Consider the following 15,488-nt stretch of genomic DNA (forward strand, 5'->3'; position numbering starts at 1 on the left):
CTAAGTGTTAGACACCAATTGGAAATTGCAGATTCTGTTTGCATTTCTGTATTTTAACCGTCAACTTCTTATTTTTGACTAATAAACCATTTGTAAACTAATGTGGTCTTTACTGTTCGTAACGACTTTCCAAAGGATAAACCTTGCTTGTCGCCAACAATCTGTTCAGGAATGCTTTGCCCTAAAATTCTTACCTGAGGATCAAACTTTTCACAAATTTATTAGAGGAAAATCTTTGACTAGAGGTACTATTTTGCCTGTATTTTTCAGGAAAGAACGTAACTGCTGACTTTTGATCATGCATTTAGAAATTGGATGGCCCTTCACACCACAGTCTATGAAACTCTCTGTATTCTTCAAATATATTTCACCATTACCTGACGAAAATGAGGAGGGGGGGGGAGGGGAGGAATCATTGTCAAAGTGACAGAGAATAAATAATGAAAGCTTTTCCAGCCAGCTCAATCTGGATTCCCCATTTACTGCCAAGGAGGAACACTGTCCTGGAGCATGCACTGAAGAAGTCTGCAGCTGTCAGGATGGATCCTCAAATTTGGCATGTTTGATGTTCTCTCAAATGAAAGCACTTCTGTGACTGTGAGTGAGGGGACTGTGAATTTGGAGAGAGAAATCAACAGCATCCACTCGTTGCAACCCTTATTTATTGGTCAGATATGCAGAATCACATTATCGTGGTTTGTGAACTAGAAATCTGACAAGAGCAATTTGACTCTTGTATTTACATTTCTAGCAGTTTCATCTTGTCATTTGTGGTTTTCTTCAAATTAGAAAACAATTAAATGAAGACTCTGGCAAAGAAGTGGAGCCAGATGTAACAGTTTCTCTTTACTCTTTGTTAATAGCAGCAGCAGCAATGTAATTTAATTCTGTCAGCTCTTCAGCTGCTCAGCAGCTGAGGAGATATGTGAAGGAAGAAAAGGATTGTTCTCCCAGGATGTTGGATCAGCATCCAATACTCTATCTGCTGAAAAAGAAGAGGGAAGCCCTTGAATCATGACTCTACTGCGACTCTGGGACCATCACCCAAACCACTCTGACCTGACACCTTTGGAGAGAGAAGAGTCATGAGCTCAAATTGCATTCTCCCAAAAGTGAGCAAATAAAGCTTCCTTTATTAAATAAATAAAATGCCTACACCAGAATATAGTATGGCCAAAAGCAGAATTCTTTTACATTAGTGAAATGTTCATTCACAGACAACACTAACATCATTACTCAGTTAGATACAATCCTTGAGAAACTCTATTTTGATTTCCAAAGATATTTATTTTCACATATGCCTCAGCCATCTGACCTCTCCATGCCAGGCACAGAAAATGGTAATGGGTCATTTTCTACCTGCTGTAGGAGAAACTTTGCCCTCCACCTGTAGCAGAGCTGCTTAACCCCAAATCTCTGAGCCCATGAGACAGAGCTTTCCTTGGGACAGATCTCCCAGCACAGGGAGTGGGCACCAGGACACGTAATAAGAAACCTTCTCAGCCTGGAACCAGTCCTTCTTTTCCCACATTGCTGTGGACAAGTGATACAATACTTAGGCACCTGACCCTTGCTTTCTGTGAGAGCTTTGTGGGTTTCCCTGACCTGTCATCTGAAAAGCAGGAATAACAGCACTGCCCAGAAGAGTGACGACAGCACGCACATCAAATATTAGCAGGCAATATCTAATACTATGCCAATCATACAGTGAAATATATTTATCACTAGACAAATACCCAAATTTGTAATTCTTCCTGATATTTGGCAAAACATAATAGCCTATTGCAGCATTTGAGGGAAAGAAGGCAGTTGCCTGATACTTGAGATTTAAAACCTGCAAACCTAACTGAGAATTAGTTTGAAAGAAAACTAGGTTAAAAGATTACTGCCATTACTCTGCCATACCACAGTCTCCTGCCCTCATGAGGGCACTGCCAGGCAAACTGCTGATCCTACATTTGTTACATTTGGGTGTCAGCAATCCCTGGGGTAGGGATGGGTGTCAGATGTAGGAGCTGGAGGAGAGGAAAAAATAATACCTTAGAACAGTAGAAAAAAAAAGTGAAACTATTACAGAGAGTAAAAATAAAAGTAAAATCAATTAACAAATCCACACTGAAGAGCCATATGTGAGATGCTGTATGCAGTGGGATGTTCTTGTGTTTTCTTTACCTATAAATGTCCACAAATGACTGACATAAGACAGGTCAACACTTTACAGGACTTCTCTTTTTTTCTCACTCTACAAAGGGGCAGGACTGTTTAATTGTCTCATAACAACAGAAATCAGGTGCAGAAACCAGGAACAGAAACCGGAAGAAGCAGGGTTACAGGGTCTGAAGCTACATTTTAGCACTGCCAAGGTCCCCAGCCTTATGAAGCTGCTTTAGCAAGGTCTGTAATGTCATCTTTCCCCCAGCCGCAGGCTGGATGCATCCACCTCTGGGAGCGGCTGTCCAGTTTAAAAATGGGCTCTAAGAATTAATCTTTAATACAGTTTGGCGCTTGAGCTCCAGAAGTTTAGATCAAAGGGCAATCTAAACACTACCCTCAGGTGTACAGGCAATTCTCCCATTGAAGTCACCGAAGAATTTGGTCCACAGTATGTCACTCTTTCTTATACTAATTAATTTTTACAGATTAATGTATGCCACAATGCAGCTTTGAAATAAATGCTCAAGTTTCATTTGGTTTGTGTTTTCTGGGAAGAGAATTTGCTTGAAAGAGCCATATTCTAAATGGTTCTTAATAGCAACATGAACAGAAAGACCCAAACCTTGCAGCATTCTTGTTGACCTTAAATGATTGACTATAAACTGTTCTGTTACTGGGATTCCCTTTCCTCTCCACAGAAGTGCTGAACTTCTTTTAGTCTCACACATGAGTGCCAGCTGCCTAGAAACATTTTTAATTAGTGTATATTTTTGTGCTGGAGGAAAGAACGTGGGTTGTGCTGATCACTCTCTTAAAGAAGATTATAATCCTAGCAGCAAAACAAGTTGCTTGTCTAGAAAAGGATCGATGAAAATGCTGTACATGGAGACTGAGACTGGAGCCTCAAAGCTAGCAACCCAGGCTGCACAATTTGTGGTAATACTATATTTTAACAGCAACAGAAGCAATAAAATCACAGCTTAAAAACCTCTGCTCCAACCTCCTGTGTTCCTGCATCAGTCAGATGCCATCGAAGCAGAAAGGCTGTTCTTAAAGCTCTGATTCAGCGATGGATGGTCCTGGTAGATTTTTCAGCACATACTGAACTTCAGCAATTGCATTTATTTATCCCTGGGACTCACACCAAACTGGAACCAGTAGGCCAGGTAAGCTCACCGGTGTGTTCTGGTTTCAGCAATACTGTGCTGCAGTTATTGGTCCAATTGGAAAGGAAAGAGTTTCTCAGAAACTAAACTGGGCATAAAAACAAACAAGAACCCTTCCTCAGTCCCCTCCCTACCAAAGAGCTGTAACAGCCTTTATAGGAAACATATGATTGCTTTCCAAATTAAACTTGCAAGAACACAACTGCTGAATTGTTTGGGGTTTCTCCCCCTATATATTTTGTACAAAACAATTCTAGTATCAGATAGAAGTAAATTTTTTTCACTATCCCAAACAGATCCAAGAGAGCACAGTCCAGGTAACATGCGCTAGAAATTACTTTATTATCCACGTCAGGAAAGCGTCTACAAAACTTTTCATGGAACTGCTAGAAATTAAGCATCAGCAAAAGAATACAGCATCAACTACTGGTTTGGATTAGACCCTTCTCACCTACATCCCATACTGGATTATGCAGTTCTTTAGTGTTAAAGGTACATGTAGTAAAACAGAATTCAGGTGACAGCTCTGGTTTACTTTTTGTCTGACCAGCTACAAGACAATACATGCAAGTGACTTCAGGAAAACTTTGCTTATAAAATAAAATAAATTATCCATGTGTTTTTCTGGTGCCTTTGCATTCAAAACCCCAGTAGAGTTTATCCATTAATGGATGAGAAATTAGAAGAAAATCCTACATTTTAATGTGAAGCATGTGCTTGGAAATACTTGGAAACCCAGCACTTAAAATTCACAGCAATAATGCACTGAGGAGTATTTCTTCTTAAAACCAAGACCCCAGTTAAGTGTTTTCAAGAACAACATCATTGTCTCCATGAAGATAACTGAGTCCTCATTATTTACAATCCCTGAAATTTTCAAGATTGCTGGTATGGGGGCGAGCAGGAGGAGGTTGTTATTTGCTTGAGATTTTATTTTCAAGAAGGCAAAGCACTTTTTGTGAAAAGGGATTATAAAGGACACTTTCTGGTAGGTAAGGTTTTTTGCTAGGTTTTTTTTTTTTTCTTTTTTTAGCATTAGATTTTTTAAAAGTGTCTTTGTAAGCTAGCTACAAACTTTTCTTACTTCACAGCTTTGTCACTTCTTTATTTCCATGGAAAATATTGTAGGGTTGTTCATATGAGCAAGTTTTTCTCTGATTACCAGTAAGCTTCCAGGACTCCTGGACAAAAACAATCTTTTGCTTGAGCTAGGGAAGTAATTCCTGTTACCTACCCCTGTAGTAACCTCTGCCTTGGACCTGCAATGTCGTGTCATAGAGGGAAGTAAGGAACAAAACCGCTTTGGTGCAGGGTTATTTAATCCAGTGAAAACAAATGTGGTCACTTACCTTTTGTCCTCCAGCAGGAGATGTACTGTCTGGAAGTAGGAGATGACAAGGGAAGATGGGACAGAACTGCCTTTGCAATCAGAAGAGATGAATGTTGATGCAAAACCTAGAAGAGACTGGTCTGCTAATGCTGTCAGAAGGACCATAGAGAGAATGAAAGCACAAGAGGGACCTGAGAGCACTGAATGAAGCAGGAGAATCTGGGCTAATGGCTAACAAGAGGGAGGATCACCTGGTAGGGAGGGCCACACCTGCGGCATTAAACTAAAAGTCTCAGCAGAAAAAAAACCCAAGTGAAACCCCCCCAAAAAACAGGTGTAGTAGCAATAAGAGAAAAGGGAACTTGTAAAATTCTGCTTTTTCTTTTTCTGTCCTATCTTGACTCTGGTAAGGAGTTGCTAAGTCCAAAATTCCTGCAGTGCTGCCAAACTTCACCCTGTTACCAAGGGCCTGGCAAACTTTCATTTCATAAAGGAGCTCCAGTTCTCTGAATTAAGTAAGTTTGTAACGATTTGGTTTTCATTCTTTTTTTTTTTTTTTTAAAAAAAAAAAAAAAAAAAAGGAAGCGCAGGATGTTTCACAGTGTCGCTGTGCTTGTAGGTTGTGTCACCAGAGGATGTAGGTTGGTGATACTGTAGGTCATCACAGGGCTAATATACCAACCTCCACCCTCAAAAGCAGGAGCAGAAGAGAACAGCAGAGACAAATTAAGGGTAGTTTGGGGAAAAGTCTAATCTTGCAGAATCATCTGGAAATGCTGAGAACTCAAAGTGAGTCTTTTTCAGATGTGTTTTGCCTAACTGCTAAGAATTGCAGATCTTGACTGTTGAATAATTTTCTTCCAACCTGTATTACCCCTCACACCACTTTACTCTAGGTCTCTTCCCTTGTCTCAGCATCCCTCTGCTGCTCCTCCTGCTCACCAGCCCTCCTTGGAAACCTGTTCTGAGGGATGCTTGACCCTAAAACTGAAGATTTTTCCATCTGACCTGGCCTTTGATAAAAGCAACTAATATGAATGAAAAAAAAACACACAGGCCTTCAGTTTTGCCAACCTAACTTAAAGAACGTGAAGCCCTGCAAGACAAAAGGTATTGGAAGGTCTCTACAGCCCACTGGCTCCCGTTGGTAAATACCCACTATCTTACTAGCTGGAGGACAGCCCCCATGCCATGTCTTCCCCTTTCATCACTGTTGCATAATACAGCTTCATTTCATTTCTGAAAGAAGTTTGTTTACCAAGAGGAAAGGCAAAAAGAATATGTTTTGTCACCTCTATGCTAAACCTATTGTCTCCTTCCTAAAAGCAATCATCTTTAGATATTAAAATGGCATGATCTGGGTATTGCATAGCATTTCTTCTAATCTGCCTGCATTGCCAATTCAGTTCACAGATTGCATTCATTCTCCTTTGAAAAGCTTACATTGTTGAGTCAGAACTTTCCTAAGAAATAGCATTTGCTCACATCAGCCTCGTGTTAGCGAGGCAAGGGCAAAGTCAAGAACAGAGGAGGGACTGTGCTTTATTAGACAGGAGAGTCAGAGGCTGGAGCTCGTTATGACATCTTTTGGAACAATTCAGATTAAAAGGCAGAAATACACCAAACTTGTTTGTTTTGGTTTTTTGTTGTTTTTTTTTTTCTTCCACTCATGAAATAATAACAGCAAGAAAGGCATAGAGCACAAGTCACACTTAAACACAATGGTGGATAATGCACTCTTCACCATAAAATGAGAACAAATAAGTCGGATCTTTTCCCAGCCTGTGTCCCAGTCTCTTTGGTCGTGATCTGAACTATGCTTTTTTTCTTTGCCCTCTGAAAGGGGCAAACCCCAAACTGCCAGCCCCAAATGCAAGAATTTTAGCGCATTCCAGGTTCTCATAAAGCCTAAACCACGTGAGTCACTGCAAAATGTCAGCCCACTCTACAGGCAAGGAAAGCATCCCTCAAACTGCCTCTTCCACTCACCAATTCCTATGAACACTAAGAACACTATGAAAGCACGAGACATATGTGTATATGTATATCTCTGTGTGTATATATCTAGCCAGTCAGCTGAGCTTTTTATGTTGTACAGTATCAGTGAGCCCACTAATCAAATGCTGTGTTTTTGTTGGATTCTTTATTTTGGATGCACAGAGTAAAAAAATGCCACATTGTACAGAATTTCTCTGTCCAAATCTCCCCTGAGGCAGGTGAACTCTTCCACCTGGCTTTATTTTTGTTTGCAGTTCAACAAACAAGATTTCCCATACGATACAGGCAGACACCTCAGTTCCAGGTCTGCATTAAAGCTTTGCTAGGGAAGCATAGAGCAAAGGCAATGGCACTGGAGTGTTTGAAGGAAGCAATTCAGAGACATCATTCTCTATCAATGCAGGCTACTAACACCAGTGTAAAAGATGTCATGCTGTGTGGATCACCCATCTAACCCTAAATAAGGTGTTAATAAAGACACATTTTTAATTTTGTACACAGTAAGATCATACAGGGCTCACAAAGCAGCACAAATGTACCTATAACTCTCATGTGTATTTCCAGAAAAATGATGCAGCTTTCTTTATGACATCAATTTATTTTTCACTTTGCAATTACGTAAAAACAGCAATAACATGGAAAGAGAGATGATGTGACGGATCCTAGTGATGAATTATTCATTGCCCTTCAGCTGCTGACTTCACATCAGACAGCTCCCAATGCACCTTGCATAAATCACACAGGGTCTTTTTTGCCACAACCACTCTAAGATCCTATCGTGTGCTTTTTCACCTAAATACCATAGGATAATGGTCTTCTTTCAAGGAGGGGATGTGCATACATTGATTGGAAGGGAGGACTGTGTCCTGCAGTCATTGATGTTTGGTGAGAAGGAAGAGTAATACAATGCACTGAAAAAGATGCATCAGATACATAGGCTTTACATAGAAAAGAAGTTATTTTATATACATATGTGTATGTCTGGTGTTATAGTGAGGAATATATACATATGATCTGGCATACCTAATGTTCAATATCTGATAAGCTGTATTACCTCACAGAGCCGAGTCTCATAAAGACAGCAATATTATAAGACATTTGGGCAGAATAGAGAAATTAATTTCATCGTCTCTGTTTTGCATGTATTTATTTATTTATTTATTTGCTATCTTCACTTCCTGGCACTTGAGCTTGATCAGATGAGCTTCAATTCCGCTTTGGGGCAAAGTGATCAGGATTTGCTGCATGACAGAACACCCACAATAAAAATTACAAACCGCAAAGGACCACGCTAACCTTCATGAACATTCAAAAGAAATTTGGTTCATGCCATGGACTACACTGCTTTCCACACCAGTGAAGGGTTAAGCAGCGTGTTTCATTCCTACTTTCCAGGCCCTTGGACTAGTTAATCTTTGCTGACTGTGGACTCTTCAGGGATCTGGGTTTTTACTAGCCTGCCTGCACAGGGTCTATTGCGGTGGGACCCCTTCTCACTTGCTCCTTAAGTGCTATCACCTACATTATGGTGAACAGTAAAAACATCATTCTTTCAGACATTTCCATCTTTCAGTAGGCAATCTCTTTGTCAACGTTTTTTTTTTTAAGGATGGCTTGGCAGGCTGCTATTTTATTTTTCTGCAAACAAATGGGTAAATCTCCTCCTTCTCCCCCTTTTCCCTTAAGTTAGTTCTGAGACCTTCAGAGATCACAAGGGTTTCAGGAACAAGCCAGAATTACTGTGGCAGAACAAGTTGTGATATCTCAGCTGAGCAATGGCAACAGTCAATATATGGGCTCTTAGCCCTTACAGCAGTTACAGGGTGGTACGACTTCCCCAAGCCTGGCATGAGAGGTTCTGAGGCAGGGTTGATACACAGGCAGTTACAGTAGCTCAGCTGACATGCAATAATATATTAAGTCACATTTAATGTCTCCAAGGCTTAGGATCCTCTTTTAGTTCATGTACTACCTTATGTTGTAGCCTAGAGAACTGCCTACAGCAAAGATCATCTTTCAAGAACATGGGCAATTTTGTTCTGTACGTTGCACTATAGCATTTGTGTCCAGCTGCTCCAGTGGTCCTCTTTTTTGACATAATATTTTCTTCTCTGAAGCTTTGTATTGGAATTTATTCCTATTATTCGTATTTGTTTGTCATATGGCAGGTCCATTTTGTCAGCCCTAAGGAAGTACAGACTAAAAAGACAAACCCTGCATGGAAGCATTTAGCCATGCTCTTCTTTACTTTAATTTGCCTGCCTATGCCAGGAGCAGGATGATATAGAAACAACAGGATATCGAAGAACAAGAAAAGCAGTGAATCCTCAATAGGAGGTTTTCTGTCACAGACTAACTTTAGTGTTCAGGAAAGCCTGGGACAAGCATAACTAATAAGGTTGTTTTACCATAATATTTGATATATTTTATGATTTCATAGCTCATATATGACCGTAGCAAGTGATATCTCATAAATATATATGAAAAATGTATACAACTGTCAATATTAACACATCTTTTCTCTTCATTTCCTTTTTTTTAGTGTGGAATAATAGTGGAAAAAAATAGTGGAAACTGAGATTCACAGCAAATAAGGGACTTGGGGAAGAGGGAGCTTATAGCAAACCTAGAACTAGGTTCCAGGTCTCTCATGTCCCAGCCCAAAACATAAACTAAGCGGGAATATTCATGTGTAGAAGCATTTGCAGAATCAGGGCCTGCAACTGTAATCCAACTTGGATATAATCCAGCTTGGATGAAATTTAATTTACTCATGAGATCTCAGTTAAAAAATGCTGGTTTCATGAAAATATAACATTACTATTGATTTTTTTTTAAGCTGTAAATTGGGCAAATACAGACGTAAATGCAAACCACAAAATACTTGAACAGATGCACAAAGGACATCCAGTCACCAGACTAAAATCATTGGAAACTTACTTCCCCCACTCCTTCTTTCTTTTTCTGTATTTTGTTAACATTTTGAAAAGGAGAAAATATGTATTTCTGACCTCTTTCTTAAAAATATCACAAGACTCATTAAAACAAGTATTTTGAAACCTCAAAACTCTTCTCCATTTCCATGAATACCTGAAATCTAATGCCTCTGATCAAGCAGAAAAGGGATGAATTGTTATGTGAAGCTGACAACAATAATTGTGAGCTGAAGAATGGTATGTTCATTGCAAGTAGCTGGTAATGATTGCACGCAAAGGATTAGAGAGCTGGAGCAGGGGGAGACGAGCTGAAGTTTGTTTACAGACAAAGAGAGCCTGTGGGGGGTGCTGGGAGCTCCCAGAAATTGCTGAGCTTCTGAAGACGATGGGAGAGATGGGTTCTGCTCTTGTAAGGCAACTTCCTAAGGCAAATGCTTCAAACCTGGCTGTCTACCACCAAAGACCTAAATACTCATTTCCAAAGTGTAAGCTGCTCCCACAGATGGCATGCGGATTTTTGGCTACTCAGAAGCACTAGCTGCAGAAAGGTCCCCTCCCTCTCATTACAAAATTGCAGCCAAAATGAAAAAAAAAAAAAATTTCATTAAAATATTCCAGTGTACAATTTATCTTTCTTGCTAAAACAAATCACAAAAATGCAAAATGATGGTTTCAAAACCAGAAAGCTCCTCCATTTCTTCTAATAAAACAAAATTTTCTCCAAAAAGCGTAACCATTGTTTCTGGGAAATTCTGATTAACTGAATAGATATTTTTCCTTTAAAAACCATTTTTAATGTAGAATTGTTTAACCATTCCAAAAACGTACACTTCTACAAATCAAATATATTACATCTAGGAACCAAAATATTAATTTGGAAATCTAACCTACCTATTCAGGCTTAGAAAATAAGCTGGCTTTGTTTCTTAAAATAATTGAATCGACTTTTCATTTTGAAATACTAAAATACAGCATATTTTAGTGTTATATATAATAAAATGATACAGCTACTATCAGCTTGAATGGATTATACTGAAAGAATGCCATCCACTAAAAACAAAATGTTTCCTTGAATGATTGAAAGATATCGATCAATAAACACATGGATGTTATTGATGCTGTTCTCAGCACGTGCTGAAGGATCCTCTTTGAACAGAGCACGTTTTTATTCTGTAATCAACTTTTATTTTTCAAACTTTCATCTTTGCAAGAAGAAAACAGAAAGAGTTTAATGGTACCCCTTAAAACAAAGGGTGGGTGCTGCAGACCACCAACCCAGGTTAAAACAGGCTGTCAAGCACTGCCGAGACATCTGCTCCTTTCTCCGGCACTACGCGAAGCGCATTACACGGAAACACGACCGCCTGTATAATTTACAAATCGCTCCGATTGCTTTAGCCTCTTAATATCACTAAATCTCTTTCTCCCTTCCCTTTTCACCCCCTCCTTCTCTATATTTATATCTGGGAGGCTGTGCTCAAGCATTTGGAGATGATGTTTCCTGTGGAAACCTTTGAATTATTTCAACAATTTCACAGCATGTTGCTTTTCTCTTCTGTTCTTTGCTGCCTTGTTCTGGTGATTGGTACTAACAGTAATAGGAAAAATGGTAAAGAAAACAATGCCAAGACCGGCTCTGCCAGAGGAATCCTAACACAGCACAAAGATCTGATTTCAATTAGATCTGTTCAAGGGAAAGAAATACTGCAACGGGGAATTGATCCTCCGTGAAGTCAGCCTCATCAGGCTGGGGCTCCTGCCTGCACAGGCAGAGGCTGGCAGCGGGAGGCGCCCCGCAGACCCCCCGCGTCCCCCCACCCCGAACCCCTTCTTTCCACGCTTGTAAATAGCAACAGATTGTTTGCTGGAGTCCACTTCTCATGACCGCTGCCAGCAAACCATGTCGTGTCTAAACTCTTTTAATGTATTTAATGTAGATTCCAGAAGACAAGCGTGCTCACACATAGATTTAGTAAAGTATCTGAAGAAATCCCAAACTGCTGTATATAAAGATAATTAGTTGTGAGCCCCAATCCTTACCCAAAGAAAAAGTTTTTGTGTTAGGTTTTTTTTCTCCTCTGAATGGAGACTATGATTTCCTGGTTTCTTTTAAATTTTTAATATTGCACTTTTTAAACCTTTCATACTATTGATTCTTTTGCTGTAAACTCAGAGTCTCCTATGAAAGGTAATGAAGTGAGAGGCAGAATTAAGAATGCCCAGATGTGTTGTAGCACATAAGAACAGTTTACAAGGAAAATGCGAAACTGCCAGCAGACTAGCGACAGGTTAGCTGTCTATATAAATATATTGTGCAGGAAACATATCACCAAGCCTGGCTTCTGGACTTTGGTCTGCGCCATGTAAGCTCAGCTGCTACTGCCTGTGCTGAGAAAATGAGAATACACTATTTTTATGATGGTTCAGGGCAGTTTATGCCAATCCTCAGCAAGGAAGATTCACTTGTTTCTCGAGGCAGGAATATATATGAAGGGCTCCTAATGACACGGAGTGGCTGGCCTGGACCTGGTGCAGGGAAGGAAAAAGGCATTTCTGTCCAGCCCATTGCTAACCCTGACTCTTCCTCCTGTCGTTTGCAGCCCAGCACCTGCCCCCTCCCTCGGCCCCTCTCTTTGCTCACCTTTTCTCCCCCCTTACTCCTGTTTTGCCTGAGTGGGCCCCCGGAGAGATGGATTTGGATTCCTGCAAAAATCTGCTACTAAATGTAATTCTGGCTTTCTGAGCTTTCCTGCTAATTTCACAAAGTAACTTCTTGTATAAGTACAATCCTCCATAGGTTGTGTTTGAAGGATCAGGATCTCATTCACACATGCTATTAGATTGCAACAGAAATAGTCCAAAATATATGCAGCAGAAATATACTCATTCCCAGCTTTCCCTTAAATTAAATTTCCTACCCTATTCCTCATGTGGGTATGGTCATTTTTAATTTAAATTTGTTAGAAATAGACATTAATTTTAAGGAGATTTCATAAATCCCATGCCAATATTATAAAGCAAGCATGTAAATATGTCAGTTTGCAGAAAGCCAGGCTTTAAAAAAAATATGAAAGAGCATAACACTGCTGACATTCCCATCATATCCTGAAATTTCTGTCCAAAGCTGCTTTCTATCTCAGTGGCAAGGAACCATTTCTGAATAACAGAGATAAACAGATATGCAGAACCTCTGCGTTGTTATTTGGCAGTATGTGCGAGCCAGCCGTGAGCGGGCTGTTCTTCGCTCCGCAGCTGTCCCGTGAAGCCACGGGAGGGAGGTGCAGCCCCCAAGCCTCACACAGGCTGGGCAGGAGATGGGGCTGGCATTGCCCAGAGGATAACAGACTCCAAACGGTTTCTCCCTCCTTTCAGACCTATACGGCTTCACATCACTTGCACCCTCAGTGAGGAAGGCAGAGGAGAGAACAAGGGGGGCCACTGTGTCCTTCTGCCTGCAGATGTGGGGCTGTTTGGTGGAGTGTCTTCTCCAGAGCTTCGCCCAGCCAAGCTTTAGAGATTTTAAGATAACAAGGATGTACCCCTCTTCCATAGGGGAACTTTCCACAGACTCCTAGACCTCAAAGTGCTCTCCTCCAAGAGGCTGTGTAACATAGTGAGGGGAAACGGGGCTGTAACACACTTGGGCAGCTTTGTAACCCTCTGCTGCACGGAGTGAAGGGGTGGGAGCACTTTGCTATGGAAAATGAGCATTAAATTCAAGAAACATTGCTCGACCACAGCAGAAAAAAGTTCTCTATAGGTTGGTCTGAGCATGTTTAGTGCTTATATCCTCTCTGCACAGACAGGTCAGGGAGTGGGGAGCCCAGGGGCTGTTGCAGCACAGTAGCTGCTGTGGGGGTGTGAGTGCCTGAACCTGTTCCAGCCTTCCTGATACTCTGCTGCCATGCAGCTCCTGTTGGGCAGAGCTTTGAGACATCAGGGAAAAGAGGTACCATAACATTTCTCCTTTAAAACTTAGGAAAAGTTGAGCTTGTCCAGAAAGAGCCCTTCTGCTGTCCAACTTTGGTTCCCTTACTTACAGACCAACATTTATTTCTATTGCCCTCCTGCCTGTTGCTATTTATAATATAGAGAAGCGTTTTTCATACAAAATGCCAGAGAAAAGTTTTCCTGGGCTGCTCAGCCCATCGCACAAGAGCTGCTTTGTGTCCCTTGCTAAGGTCTTGCCATTTGGGGAAGCTGTAAGTCTGTAAGAAACAAAAAAAAATTACAGGAGAATGTGCTTAACATTTTGTTGCAGTCTTTGAAAGTCTTTACGAGAAGCTGAGTATTTGGAGCAGATAACCCAGCCATGCATAGACTCGGCTCTGATTTCTTTCAACATATTACTCTAATTTTCTCCTTTCCTATTGATCTGCAGGGTACCACCTCTTCAAACCCCAGACAAATTGATCCTCTGAGTAACATCTGTGAACACTATTAATCTTTTTCACACATTTGATGTTCCACATTACTGGACACAGGACACACACTATGACTCAAGTGTTAATCAACTAATACCTGAAAATTAGGCTTGTGTCTACTGTATAAACATTGACAGACTATCCATCACCTGCCTGAGTGAATAAATGAGTTTTGCCTTTGTTGCACGCACGGTAGCACTCTGTGGCCTGGAATATTTGCTAGGCTTGGAGGACATCGCACAGTGGGGCCAATGTGCAGCCACCGCCAGGCAGCCACCTGTGCAGGATGGGGTATAGGTGAGGGGGAGGGCTGTGGACCCCTCTTACCACAGATGACCAAGCTGCTTCCAATTACAGCAACAAGCTTTTCTCAGTGCGTTTTGGAGAAAAAAAAAAAAAGGTGGAAATCCGTTGGCCAGACGGGCTAAGGCCACTCCATAGATGTCCCAGGCTACTGCCCAACTCACGTCCCAGAAGGAAAACGGAAATATTTAAACTGTCATATGCACCATACCTGATTTTACTGCACATCAGCCGAGTGCTGAATGTCTGCCTCTGGTGCAAAGGGTCTTCAACTTGCACCCACTATCAAACCTTATTTCAACACTTCCCAACAGGCAATGAGGCACTGTTTGCAGTGCAAAATCCTGGAAGTGGCTCCCTCTTCTTTTTTTCTTTCCTTCCCCCCCCCCCCCCCCCCCAACAGTTGAAACAGATGGTTATTTCTTCCTAGGAGCTGGTAGAGCAATCAGATTGCAATGTCTGATTGTGATCATTGCTGACTCTGACACCCTCCTGGCAGGCTCCTCTCTTCTGTTACGTCAACTTCCATTTAACAAAAAAGAAAGGGGGAGAAGAGGACAGGCACAGCTGAAAAGCGGCGGGTTTGGGTCCCCGCTCGGGCCAGGCCAGGCTGCCAGGGTGTAGCAGAAGCAGAGCAGATCAATGGCCCCCACCCTCGGCACATGAAAAGGGCCAGAAAGCTTCTGACTGAGTTTAATAAAAGGCAGTCAAAGCTGAGCTGCACAGCATTGTTTCTGGGTAGGACAAAACTGCTTGAATCATCTTTGTTCCGACTTTTATTTTAAGTGGCTTTCTTGGAAGAGGAAATTTATCCAGGGAGGGTCCCTTGTGACAACTTCCTGAAAGCATCTAAAAAATCTGGAAAATTAAATATATGAGGTTATTTGGCAACTAAAAAGTGAAACATTGTATCTACAGAAATCAAGCTCTTGGGTTTCTGATGGACGCCTGAAAGCTTTGGGAGAAAGACTCCAATGAAAAAACAACATTTGCTAGCAACAAAAATAATTTCCTCCTCACCAGGAGAGATTAATTCACTTGCATTCCCCTCTCAGGCTGGAAATCTTCATGCTCCATCTTTTTTCTAATAGTTGTTTGGGTTTTTTTGGTTGTTTTTTTTTTTTTTGCAAAGCGGGGCAGAGGCCCCACAGTAAACAGTGCAGGAGGCAGGCTGAAA

The sequence above is a fragment of the Leptosomus discolor genome, chromosome 10 (assembly GCF_034619465.1).
Source record: "Leptosomus discolor isolate bLepDis1 chromosome 10, bLepDis1.hap2, whole genome shotgun sequence".
NCBI classification, from domain to species: Eukaryota; Metazoa; Chordata; class Aves; order Leptosomiformes; family Leptosomidae; genus Leptosomus; species Leptosomus discolor.